This window comes from Aquila chrysaetos, chromosome Z (assembly GCF_900496995.4).
Source record: "Aquila chrysaetos chrysaetos chromosome Z, bAquChr1.4, whole genome shotgun sequence".
Lineage (NCBI taxonomy): Eukaryota > Metazoa > Chordata > Aves > Accipitriformes > Accipitridae > Aquila > Aquila chrysaetos.
In genome coordinates, this window is record NC_044030.1 from 58,620,128 (window position 1) to 58,633,729 (window position 13,602).

The 13,602-nt window shown below is 38.5% G+C and overlaps 1 protein-coding gene across 4 annotated transcripts in view; it reads right to left on the minus strand.

Annotated features, from left to right (window-relative positions):
* The window catches only part of DOCK8 (dedicator of cytokinesis 8), a 97,536-nt gene that overhangs the window by 82,116 nt on the left and 1,818 nt on the right, over positions 1-13,602 (minus strand). For 2 of the 4 annotated variants that reach the window (XM_041120930.1, XM_041120929.1), the window contains exon 1: positions 1,511-1,571. The exons of the other annotated variants lie outside the window; for them this stretch is intronic. The gene's annotated coding sequence lies outside the window, so the exon portion shown is untranslated. Of the gene's footprint in view, positions 1-1,510; positions 1,572-13,602 lie in introns of those variants that run through there. 4 annotated transcript variants of the gene reach the window in all.

Consider the following 13,602-nt stretch of genomic DNA (forward strand, 5'->3'; position numbering starts at 1 on the left):
CAGAAGAAAGCAGTCAGAGTCCTAAAAGTCTGGGGAAGTATGACCCATGAGGAAAGATGGAAAAAAAAATAGATGTGTTACAAAAGAGATGACTGAGGGGAAACAGCAGTCATCCTCAACTATGTAAAAGGTAGCAATCTGTAAAGAAACCAGTGAGAAATTCATGTCCATAAAGGGAATAATAAGAAGAAATCTGCTTAAACTGAAGCAAGAAAGATTTAATAATCTATTAGGAAAATTGTTCCCATTGCAACAGTAGCAGGACACTGGAAGTGTCACTGGAAGTGACATGAGCACACTGGCAACGTACATCATGTCTCTGAAACAACCTGGTGAACAGCATCTGGACAACTGCAAGTCTTTCAGAGACCACCAATGGGACTCAGCAGTGTTAATAGCTTTACAGATCTCTCATGTTGGTACCTGTCCCTTTGTTTAGGATAAAAACGAAACACTAGCTGCAGAGGTGTAGATTTGAGGGAGTTTTTTTCCACAACAGTTACTGCTGAATCCACAGTTAGTCAGCCTTCACATGGCATGCTGCAAGACAGTGTAAACCTGTGGAAAGATGGGAGATGATGGCAGCCTGAGGCTTTTCTAGACTTTTTAGATCCTTGGTGGCTCCATGGTGTTAGAGCAAAATAACATCAATTGGAATTCATTGCTCCACTCTTGTGTTGCCTTGGCCCTACCTGAATGACAATGCCATACTCCTCTGCTGTAAATCTTGAAAAAGCTGGAAAGCATCAGACTTCCTGATCTACCCAGATGGGACCAGAGAGTAGCCTCCCCACCCCCCCCCCAAAATTGGTGCTGCTTAATCAGAATTTCACCAGTGTCTGTCCCACTGGCAATCCTCCAGCAATTCTCCTGAATTGCTAACAAAAAGTTGAGACATAGTCTGTATTTCACAAATACTTTCCAATGCAAAGTGTACAGTTTGCATAATATATTAAAACAACAGTGTAACCAAAGTAACAGACTACACCTGGGGGTTCTTAAAATTTAATTTAACTTGTAGGTCAAATTCTGAGATGTTCCTCAGGACAGAGCTCATTGCTGGATTGGGAACTTGGAGATTTGTGTTACTGGTTGGGCCTAGATGAGGTATCATGAAAGGAAGATAAATAGCCATTTATTTTCTTTCTCTAAAATATGTTAGATCTGTGCCTGAACACTGTTGGGTTCTATAATTAAAATTATATGAATGCTCATAATGCATAAAGCTTGTTCACTGTAGTTTCACTGTAAATTATGCTCAACAATATAGTTCTTTGAAATATGTAGTTTAAAAGCAGGCACAATGAGTATTTTGGTAGTAAGTAGATAATAAGAAAACTTAAACACAGAGCAACAATTTAGAAATAAAAGAAAACAGAAAGACAACAGCTTTAAAGATCACCTATTAATTGGAAATCAGAAACTTCATAAGAAAAAACCTGATTTTAAAAATATGCTTCACACACCTAATGGATCAAGTTGTCCGAAGTTACCTACTATTAGAAATTACCTTCTAGACAGAGGCAGGAAGAGTAATCCTCCCTTAGAATCCCTTCCAGCAGACTCTGAGGAACAGTAGGTTGTCATCTGCAAGAGCTGCATACACAATTAGATAGCAAGGAAAGATGAAAAAATGAAATAAAAAGAGGCTATAAGAACTATCCCCAAGGTAAGAGAAACCTTCACATTTAAATGTATACAGATGGTGGAAGCATAAGATAAAATAGTGAAAAATTTTGCTTAACAGGTGAAATACTCAGTCTTGACTACCCTGAGGAGTAAACCCTTTCATGCGACACTGACATAGAAAATTCTCAAGTAGCTTTTGTTCTTTTTCTGAGCCTAACATGAAACTTCTCTACAACTAAAAACAAGCAACAAAAAACTATGGAAGAGAAAAAGGTAATAATTACCTAGCCCTCTCCTTCACTCCTCCACACAAAGACACACAAAGTTTTGTGCAACAATCCACATCTTTAACTAGCAAATATGGGAATCTTGCTTAGAAGTCCTTTTCTTACTGCCAGTGGAACTGCCTGTTTTTCTTCTAAGTTTCTAATTAGTCCTTAAGGCACCAGAGCTCTGCTTTGTTAGTCACTGTTTACAGCCATGGTCGATCTGAACTAGCTGCTATTTCCTTGATGGCTCAGGTAGGCTATACACCCTCTGGCACACCCCTGCTTTGGGGTCCACCACATTAAGACTCTGTATCAGCTAAGGCAATAAAGATCCTATCTGAGACCATTGAAATTTAACCACAGTCTTCTCAAAGGGGATGGTGCAGGAAGAAAGGAAGAAGTCTAGCAGAGGAAATTGTCGACTTCATTATGCTGGCATCTTGTTACAAAATAAAACAAGCAAGAGGTCAATTTTTATTTTTGTCCCAGGTCATGTATGCCATTCATTCAGTGAAGGTTTTTCACTGCCACTCAGTTTTGCTGTTTCTCCCTCAGGAAGAGATAAAAGCAAACATAAAAATTAATTTTCTAATCCTGGCAGTGGAGGAAAAGGACAACCATATTTTCATGCCATGCAAAGAAAATGAAGACTTAGGATTTGGTCCTGATGAGCCTGCTTTTATGTGCTTTTTAATCACTATGCTCTACGGATAATATGGAAAAGCTATGATATAACATTTGAAAAGACATTGTGCATGCATTGTTGACTGGTTGGCTCTTGCAATGAAAGTGGTTTTAGGTGTAATGTTTCATACAACAGTTTAGTGGTACCTCCTAGAAAGCAGAGTATAAATCAATCTTATCTGTCATCCCATTATAGACTTAAACTAATCATGATAGTTTATATATGCAATACACATGAATATTTCACATGATGCTAATTAATGATGCTAATAGAAGATAAATTTGTGTGAAAACAACACAATTCTTTTGTTGTCCCCATTAGCTTAAAATCTATCAGCATACAGCAATATATACACAAATCTTTCATACTGAAGGGATTAACCTCAATTTATCTAAGGATAATTTTCTGTAGTTGGCTCAGAGGTCTCTCTGCTTGAAGTGCTAAAGCTCATATTGGTGCTTCATTAAATGTTTGTTTCAACTGAGATGGCTGAAGAAAAGCTTTCTAACAAGTATGCCAAGTCTCCAGAAGACTCTACAGATCTATATTCCAGGGCAGAAGTTTATAGTTAGGGCCCACCTCTTTTTTTTTTTTTTTTTTCCCCTTGTTCCTTGCTAAAATGTTTAAATGTCTTCCAAAACCTTAGATTCTCTACAACAACGACAAGGGCAATTTCAAAAGCATTAGTGATCATACATGCCATCTTCCTTTTATACTTTGACTTGAAATGTAATAGAAAGATACTAGTTTGTGCTTTTAGATTGTTGTTTTGCCTGCACTATCCTACCAATTCACAACAGGGTAATTATGAAACAAACGCAAGGTTTTTATCTTCCAGCTCACACATATTATCTGAGCTTCACAAGGACTTCACTAAGAAAATGCTACCATAGTCCTAACAATTTTGTAAAACCCATACCAAGTTTAATAACGCATGTACTTTATTTTCACTTTCTTCCTAATAAACAATTATTTATAATAAGTAAAAAAGTCTGACATTAAGAATAATAATAAAGAGCATGTAAATGTTATTCTAGGGAATTTTTTCTTTTTGCTTCTACAGGTTTTTTTAAATTTTTATCAGGGTCAGGGTTGGTATTTTTATCAACAAGGAAAAAAATGTGTATTTTGTCTCTTTCATGACAGACCACTTCAAAGAAAGTCACAATATATTCACAGGTGGGTCTTTAATACTGTGAGTACTTCAAAAGCCAGAAGAGGAGAAAATGCAAATGGCACAGAACTGGAAAAATAATTTGTGTTAATATTTTGGCCCCTCATTTCCTAAGACCACAGATTTGTGGAGCTTCAGTGTGACCTTTCTGTGACAGGAAAACCATGAGTTGGGTTTTTTCCAGTTACTTCTTCAAATAACAATTTTTTCTTTAGAACTGTAAGTTTAACTAGAAAAAGCAGGATCTTTTATTAGGGCATCATACCTAAAAAAAAAAAAAAAAGGCCCAATTTCAAGTACATGAAGAGGTACTGTCATTTTTAGAACAGAGAATTTTGATTCAACTTCAGTGGGAGCCAGAGCAGTAACTAAAATACACTTGAAACCTGGATATCCCACTCACACTTTTAAAAGTAAGAATGTCCACAGAATTTGGCATATGTTAACAACCGTGTTGTTAAAGAGAATATATTTTTGTATATGCTGGCTACACTACAGGTACAAATTCCATAGAAGTTATATTACACACCCTCACAAACACATTTGCAAGACATTTTATATGATAAGTCAGAAACTGAATTTCACTTTGCGATTCATCTGGAAAATTTCAAGCTTGGGGAAAGGTTAAATTTTACTCTAACTATGTTCTAAACATGAGGTTTTGTTATTATAATGATTGTAAAGCTCAGATAATGTGACAACTGAAATAAAAAACACTCTTATCTAATCAAGTTTGCTTGAGTTTAGGGAAAAAATACTAATACCGAGTCTAGGTGTGCTGACTCCTTTATAAAAAGTCTCCAGGTCATTGTTACTGAAGCTCAGGAAACTGTGAGATTCATCATGTGCAAGTATTATTCTACAAAGGTTGCAAGGAAAAATATTGTGGACTTTTTATATGAACTTGGCCCAAAAGCTGATCTAGGCCTGGACCTATTTTTCTGTAACTGCATTCATGATGGCAAGCATTTAGTGTTAGTATGTTATCAGGTAAGCACTTTTCACAGACTATCCTTTTTTCCTACTGCTAACAGACAACAATATAGTCTGGTGTGTGTTTTTCAAATCAAATTAAAAAAAAAAAAGCAAGTCAGAATAGAAGAAAGGACAACTACGCTGAAGTGTGCTCATGAACCATAATTTTTAATGACCATAAAACCTAAAAGTGGTAGAGGGTATAAAATACAACATTAAATATTTCTTCCTTGCTGGTTTTCACTTCATGCCTGAAAATGAAAACTGTTTGGAAAGATAAATAAGGGATGTTCATATGTGGGACCTGGTGGACATAAAGATGTTTCTCATTTGCAGCTACATTTTTCTTGGGTAAGCTTAGGATTTCCTGTACTATAAAAAAAGAACCTCATCATAAATTGCAGCCTAGACTTCACAATGCACGTAGATGTCTTAAGTCTAAGAGGGACATAAGATCTTAAAAAAGGTTTTTAAAATGCAGGTTTTCTGCCCAGAGCCTAAAGTCCATTTCATGCTCACCAGCCATCTTCCCGAGACAAAGCAAAAACCTCAGTACTCTAATCATGTAGCAAGGATTATTATGTGTGATTCCAGTGATTGCACAGGTATGTAAGTACAGCATAATACCAGTCTTCAACAACTGTAATAGAAAATAGATGGTTATATTTTAAACACAATTTGAGTATGCAGTCAGATGAAAAGATCAGCTTCCTGCTAAAAACAGTTGTCAATAACATCTGGGAATGTTACAACAATTACAGTTGTCCCAACAGTAACAACAGTATTCTGCTTCCTTGACCAACTGTTCTCTAAAGGCTTTGTGTCTACAGGTGCGTACTTGCTGATAAAGAGTACACTTGTATTATGGAGCCTATCTTTCCTGCACTTGTAATTTTTCACGGAGATTTGGATGGATGGGCCTGTGTTTGTCATCAAGCCTCTATTTGAGTAGCTACTATCACCTTGATTGTACAGCAGGCAGACCACTCCAGAAGAGGTAATCATAAAGTTCGAGGTAAACAATAGAAACCAGAAGTAAATCACTGTGAATAGCCAAGGGCATTAGTATCCTCTGAAAGTTAAGAGGGTATTTTCTCACTCTTTCTTTTCTACTTCCTAAAAGTTAGATGTATTTTAGGCAGGAAATGTTGTAATCTTTGTGATAGACAATATGATGTCAAATCTACTAAGAGCATCCTGAATAATCTTATCTTTGAAAAATGAGCAGATATTTACAGGAATCTCTATTAGCACCCTATGGCATAATCTTGATATATATTTTATATATATTTTTTTTATATATATATATATAAAAAGATATTGCTTTCTTCCTCAACTTACTCCTGTAACTGATTTACAATCCACCTCTGCTAGACAAGGAAGCAATGTTCACACCACTCCCCAACAGAATTAGAAACACCTTAAGGACACACACACAGTTTTGCACAGATAAAACATGGCTTTGTGCATTGTTTGCTTTTTATTAATTTTGTGCATATATAAAACATGACAGCTTGCAATCTAAGCCTAGTCCATAACAAATATTATAGCAGTGTTCCTCTTGTCATGTAGTTGTCTCTCTTACAGCCTCCAGCTATGTTCTAGCCCATATGGTCTACAGCACAGCTTGCTCCCAGGTATAATTCAACAGGCTGTGTGGATGCAGACAGGCTTTGATATAGTTGGGCTTAAAAGCAACAATTATCAATGCCAGAATGTGAGGTGCAAATCAGCTTATATTGGTTTGAATTATACATAGTGACCAGTCAAACTGTACACCATTTGAATTTGTCATTTGCTTAAGTGTGGTTGTAAAACATGTTTAGAAGTGCTGCACTGACATAGATTTAGTCTAATTTGACTGCTCACTGGAAACTCCCTAGCAAAGGCAAATTAATTATCTTTAGGGCTGATGAAAAGATAATCTAACAGGCATTAGGAAGTTCCCTCTATTAGCTTTAGAGCTATTTACAATAGATAGGATCCATCCCTAGCCTGCTTTAATATTCTTGACTTTGTGGTAGATTTAGAAGGTTGTTATTCCCGCAGGTTACATCCCTCCCTTGGAGTGGAGTACCACCTGTAAAAATGTCCCAAAAGAAGAGACAGGTTAATATACGTAAGAAAGGAGCCATCTGAGGTATTTAATGGCTGTTTAGTCGTCTACATGCAGTGAGCGCTCATAACTGATACAACAGGGATGAATCCATGGTCTCAACTCCTCCTTATCTTTTCTGCTCACTCAGATTGCCTTCACTAAACAGTGGTGGGATGGGAGGTAAAGCACCTATGTGCAGAGGCTGAAGTGGGGATCAGCCTTTATGAGTGCCGTATGAAGGAAGAGCTCCCTGTCTTCTCTCCCTCTTCTGTACCTGCTTTAGAGCCATGTACAACCTATTCCCTATGCTGAATACAAATCCAGAAGACACCAAGACAATCATGCCATAAAAAGCTAGTAGAAATCAGCTTGCAGTAAGTCAGGAAGACAGGAGCGACTTTTTCTGGGAAGAAGTAACACTTAGCAGATTGTGTTCTTCATTATGTCCAAAGGAAACTGATGTCTAAAGCTGGTGAAGTACTAGCTGGATGAGTGGACAGCGAGTTGGACTGAAAACTGGCTGAACAGCCTGGCCCAGAGGGTGGTGATCAGTGGCATGAAGTCTAGCTGGAGGCCATTAACTAGCAGAATACCCCAGGTCAATACTGGGTCCAGTCCTGTTTAACATCTTTCTTAATGATCTGGATGATGGGGCAGAGTGTGCCCTCAGCAAGTTTGCTGATGACACAGAACTGGTAGGAGTGGCTGATGTACCAAAGGGTCATGCTGCCCTTCAGAGGGACCAGTGGAACGCCCTTCACCTGGAACATCCCCATGCACCAATACATGCCAGGGGGCCACCCAGCCGGAAAGCAGCTTTGCAGAAAAGGACCTGGAGGTCCTAGAGGACCACGTTGGTCCTAGGAGACCATGACTTCAACGAAGTTGAATGTAAGCCAGCAATGTGCCCTGGTGGCAAAGAAGGCTGATCTTATCCTGAGGTGCACTAGGCAGAGTATTGCCAAGGATCCTTCCCCTCTGCTCAGTACTGGTGAGACATGCGTGGGTTCTGTGTGCAAGTCTGGGCTTCCCAGTACAAGAGAGACATGGACATATTGAGGAGAGACCAGCCAAGGGCCACAAAGGTGATGAAGGGATTGGAGCATCTCTCCTAAGAGGAAAGGCTGAGAGAGCTGGGACTGTTCAGCATGGAGAAGGGAAGGCTCAGGAAGCATCTTATCAATGTATGCAAATATCTGAAGGGAGAACATAAAGAAGGCAGAGTCAGGCTCTTTTCAGTGGTCCGCAGTGACAGGACCAGAGGCAGTGGGCACAACCTGAAACACAGGAGGTTCCACCTGAAACACTTTTTTATTATGAGGGTGACTAAGCCCCAGCACAGGTTGCTCAGAGAAGTTATGGAGTCTGCCTCTTTGGAGGTCTTCAAAAGCCATCTAGACTGGGCAGCCAGCTCTAGGTGTCCCTGCTTAAGCAGATGGGCTGGACAAGATGACCTCCAGAGGTCCCTTCCCACCTCAACCATTCTGTGATTCTGTGAAAGAAAGGAGCAGATAGTTTGGTCAGTTTATAATCTATCCCTGTAAACCGGAAATGGCAATTGGGAAAAAACACATGTTGAACTCAGCTGAAAAACTGGAAAAAACTGAATATAATAGTTAATGAAAGGTGAAAAAGGTAAAATGATTTTCCTGAAGGACAACAACCCCAGTATTTCCTATAGCTAAATTAAAAGGCTCTCAAAGAAAACTAGTATGCAGGAAGAAGACTAGTGAGCCTTACCTCAGAGCCCAGCAAGATCATGGAACAGATTCTCCTGGAAGTTCTGTTGAAGAATATGGAATACAGGGAGTGGTAAAGACAGCCAACATGGCTTCACCTAGGGCAGGTTGTGCCTGACTAATCCAGTGGCCTTCTACAATGGAGTGACTGCATCAGTGGACTAAGGAAGAGCAACTGATGTCATCTACCTGGACTTCTGTATGGTCCCCCACAACTTTCTTACCTCTAAATTAGAGAGACATACATGGATTTGATGGACAGACTGTTAGTTGGATAAGGAACTAGTGGGATGGCCGCATCTAAAGAGTTACAGTGAACAGCTCAATATCCAAATGGAAACCAGTAACAACTGGTCTTCCTCAAGGGTAAGTACAGGGACCAATACTATTTAATATCTTCATTAATGACACAGATAGTGGGACTGAGTGCACCCTCAGCTAGTTTGCAGACAACATCAAGCTGAGTTAGGCAGTTGTTTGTTAGGCAGTTGTTTCACCTGAGGGAAGGGATGCCATCCAAAGGGACCCTGACAGGCTTAAGGGGTGGGCCCATGTGAACCTCATGAGGTTCAACAAGGCCAAGTACAAGGTCCCACATCTGGGTCAGGGCAACCCCCAAGATCAGTACAGACTGGGGGATGAAGGAATTCAGAGCAGTCCTGCGGAGAAAGACTTAGGGATCTTGGATGAAAAATTGGACATGAGCTAGCAATGGGTGTTTGCAGCCCAGAAAGCCAACTGCATCCTGGGCTGCATCAAAAGAAGCGTGGCCAGCAGGTCGAGGGAGGTGATTCTGCCCCTCTCCTCCACTCTGGTGAGACCCCACCTGGAGTACTGCGTTCAGCTCTGGGGCCCCCAGTACAACAAGGACATGGACCTCTTAGAGCAGGTCCAGAGGAAGGCCATGAAGATGATCAGAGGGCTGGAGCACCTCTTCTGTGAAGAAAGCCTGAGAGTTGGGGTTGTTTAGCTGGGAGAAGAGAAGGCTTCGGTGAGACCTTATTGCGGGCTTTCAATACTTAAAGGGGCCTTATAAGAAAGACGGAGAGAGACTTTTTAGTAGGGCCTGTAGCGATAGGAGAAGGGGTAATGTTTTAAGCTAAAAGAGCATAGATTCAGGCTAGATATAAGGAAGAAATTTTGTACAATGAAGGTGGTGAAACACTGGAACAGGCTACCTAGAGAAGCTGTGGATGCTCCATCACCGGAAATGTTCAAGGTTAAGCTGGATGGGGCTTTGAGCAACCTGATCTAGTGGAAGGTGTCCCTGCCCATGGCAGGGGAGTTGGAACTAGGTGATCTTAAGGTCCCTTCCAACGCAAACCCTTCTATGGTTCTAAGATGTAAACCCAATCTTTATACTCCCTGCACATGCAACTCCAAGTAATTTTCTCCAAAGGATTGAAAAAATCAGCTTCTCATTTATTTTTATGGAAGTCTAAGAAAACTGGCCATTTACTATATAAACTGTTACTAACAGTGTTATACGTAACATATGAAACTTCTATACATCCTACTTTTTTATCTTTAATCTGTTATTAGTGTTTAATATTCTTTGTACCAAATAAAAAACCACTACTATTTCACACATGTACTATGTAAGAAGTAGTCTTTTCCCATAGCAATTACAAATTGGAATTTTTTAACCTCTCTTAAAAGCCATAGTGCACTGTATATTTATGGCATGGATTTTAGATTAATTCAAATGGGTTATTATTTGATTGTTCAAAAAAAACCATCTTGAATATAAACGTGCAAAAGCTTATTAACTTGAGTTATCCTCACTTAGATATCGATTCCCAGGGTGCAACTCATTAGAGTAAAGCAGGATTCATCCCTTTCATCAACTGTGCTCTGCTTTGTGACTCTCTTGAATTAGGCTGACTCAGTAAAAACAAACACAGGATTTTTAGTACTGCCACTGTCCTGACATTACATATTATAAGGCTATGGCTCAATGGTCGTACTTGATAAGAAGGATGTATCTACAAGCAGCTTTTAAAAAAGTTGATAAAGTATGAACGTGCATTTTAGGTATGCAGCAAACACATAGAAAATGCCTTCACTATTAGCAGACTGGTACTTTTATTAAGGCTTTTATAATGCATTACTTTATGTAAGAAACTGACTGTGAGAATTTACCACATCTTTTTAAAAACGCCCTAGACCTTTATACTTACTACATAGATCTATTGTACATACAAAGGACTGAGGTTCTCCCTGCAGCTTACTTAATATACTTAAAGATTAAAAAGAAAAATTAATTAAAAGAAATAGCTTTGCCTATACAATGGAGTCTGGACAATGCTTTTAAGTAATTAACATTTTATTATATCCATATAACAAGGGTTTTATTGAAATTCAATCAAAAGATGCTGGCCTCAACCCCATAAAGGGGTTGCACTGAACAGAAATCTGCTATCAGAGCACATAGGAAATGGCCTGTTCTGCCACTGAAACTATTTTGCACTGTGCCTGACCCCTCTGTAACAGCCTTTGCCATTTAGGGTAATTTCTTGTGAACTTTCAGAGCTGAGATTTGTACAATATTAGGCTGAAGATGACCTTTTCATTTCAGGTAGAAATAATTTAAATGTATTGTCATCATTAATGTAAAATAGAATTCATGGTACAATTTGAGAATTAGGTAGGGGTTTGACTTTTATCGTAGGCTTTTTGAAATTTGCAATCTTTAGCTAAATGTTTGCTTTAATATTGGTAGTGTGGGTTGCTTGTTTTTTAAAATATAAATCTATGCAAATCAATTCATCCTTATGTACACTTATTAAAACTAGAAGAGGAAAAGAAAATTTTGTTTGGCGACTGGACAATTTCAGGAACAAGGAAATGAAATGATAGAAGTAAATGCTAAAAATGTGTTTTATAACAGTTGTAAAATGCAAACATTGGTTGTCTGTAGAAACAGTTGAGTATGTCTATTGGGAGTGGTTTTAATTGCATGAGTCACATGACTGAAAGTTAAGTGATGTGTTAGGGAGCTGTATCGCTGCTCTTGATAGTTTTCTGTTTTGTAATTTATGTGTTGAAATGTTTTCAATGTATAGCACTGGTGGCCAGGCCCCTAGGTAGGTGCCTAAAACACAGTTTTCTTCAGTTGAAGTCAAAACAAGTACTTACTACTGCAAGATCTATGTAGAAGGTAAAACAGTAAACAACACTAGCTAAATAAAAGTAATAAAAATAGAAAATATCTTCCATGAATGCTGTGTTTATTCTAACACACTGCTGAGGCAAACTGATTAAAATTCAACTTTTGTGGTCTCTCAGACGTACACTGCTCAGCTGGTACATGTTAGAGCCCACACTTTTAGCAATGATGAGTTGTTTTTTCTCAGCAGTTTGCAAAATTATTTTTCAACTTTCTTGTTTTCTGGTATAAATACTGTGATTGGAAAGTAGACACATTTACAACACACAATCCAGATACCTTCTAATTACTATCTAGGACTCAACTCAAAAAGGATGATCTGGTTTTTCATGTCCCGTGCTGGCTTCCAACCACCACAGACACCTAACACTGTCAGAGAGCACCTTAAAGGTGTCTTAGTGTTGCACATTAATGAGGGTTTTCTTCCCCTTCCTTTGTCCAATGCAGGAGGCCATTTGGAAAGACACTTACAACTAACTTTTAAGTGATAGTATAGGCTTCATTTTGAAGAATGTATAAAGTTGGACAGGAATTTAAATTCTCATGTAATAAAAAAAAAGTTATTTCAAGACGATGTTTTCTGAGGTCCTGCTCAGTTTTCAGCAGCTGAGCTCTGGGTAATACGCATGTAAGTAGTAGGAATGCTGCCTAACATTAGGGACACTAAAGGCTTGCTCCTTCACTTCTACATACAAGATGAACATCATTATACATAAAAGTTATCCCATTAAAACAGAAGGAACTACTCACATACATGCATTAAAAACATGTGTGCAAGTCTTTGCAGGATTAAAAAAAAGGCAGGAAGCAACAGGTTGGGGCAATAGACACCAGATGGGTAGAAAGAAGAATAAAGAGGTAGGAAGACATGGTTACGTGGGCAGGTTGCATACACAGCTTACAAGTGAAGGCATTTGAAGGCCTGTTTTTTAAAGTTTGACCTTGCTTTAAACAATGTGATGCTTGTCATGTAACAGCTGTTCCAGAAGCATCTGCATGCAGTTCCAGTGCTCATGATCGATAACTCACACTAACTTTAAAACATGACAAGACCACAAACACAACATTTCAGATCACACCATTGTTAATTTTTTACAGAACAGTGTTTAGCATAGTTCATCGGGTGGTCATGCTTCACCAAACACCCAGGGTAAACCTTACGTAACTAGGAGGGAGACAGGCTGATGTCATTGTACTGAGGAACCAGTGCAGAGCCTGAAATTCTACTGGTCCTCATAAAACCAGTATATAGCTCAGTCAAGCCACTGGCAAGAGAAAGAGTGAGAAAAAGAAGAGCCTGCATGCAAATTTGTAGTGAAAGGAAAGTAATTATGCAGACAATGTAATAACTCCTGTAAATTATGCCTTGCCAGTAACGTCCAACTTTCACTAAGAGTTGCATTTTGAAGAAGTAAACTCTGGAACTCTGAAGAAAGAGGAACAAAATTTTATAGCTGTAAATTAGCCTTTTATGTACAGGCAAGGAAGCTAACACACTGACCTATTATTCCTCTTATTTTGAAAATTCCTTTAAAAAACCCCAAAACACCACATTAAAAACACTTCTTGTGAAGATACATGACTACTGTCAGTAGAACAAACTGTACTTGCGTCACGTAAGAATGACCTGCTCCTTTTGAAGAAAGGGAAACACAATGTTCTGCTAGCAAATATATGTAATTTCTACTATACTGTGTAAAAGTGAATATTCTTACTCACAAAATAAACATGCAGATTGTTAAACTGGAATCATATTCAGAACATGATGATTAAAATATTTGAACATTTAATTTGCTACAAAAATATTGAATATTTCACTACTGAATCAAAAGAAGAAGAAATTTAAAAAATTTTAACAACAAAT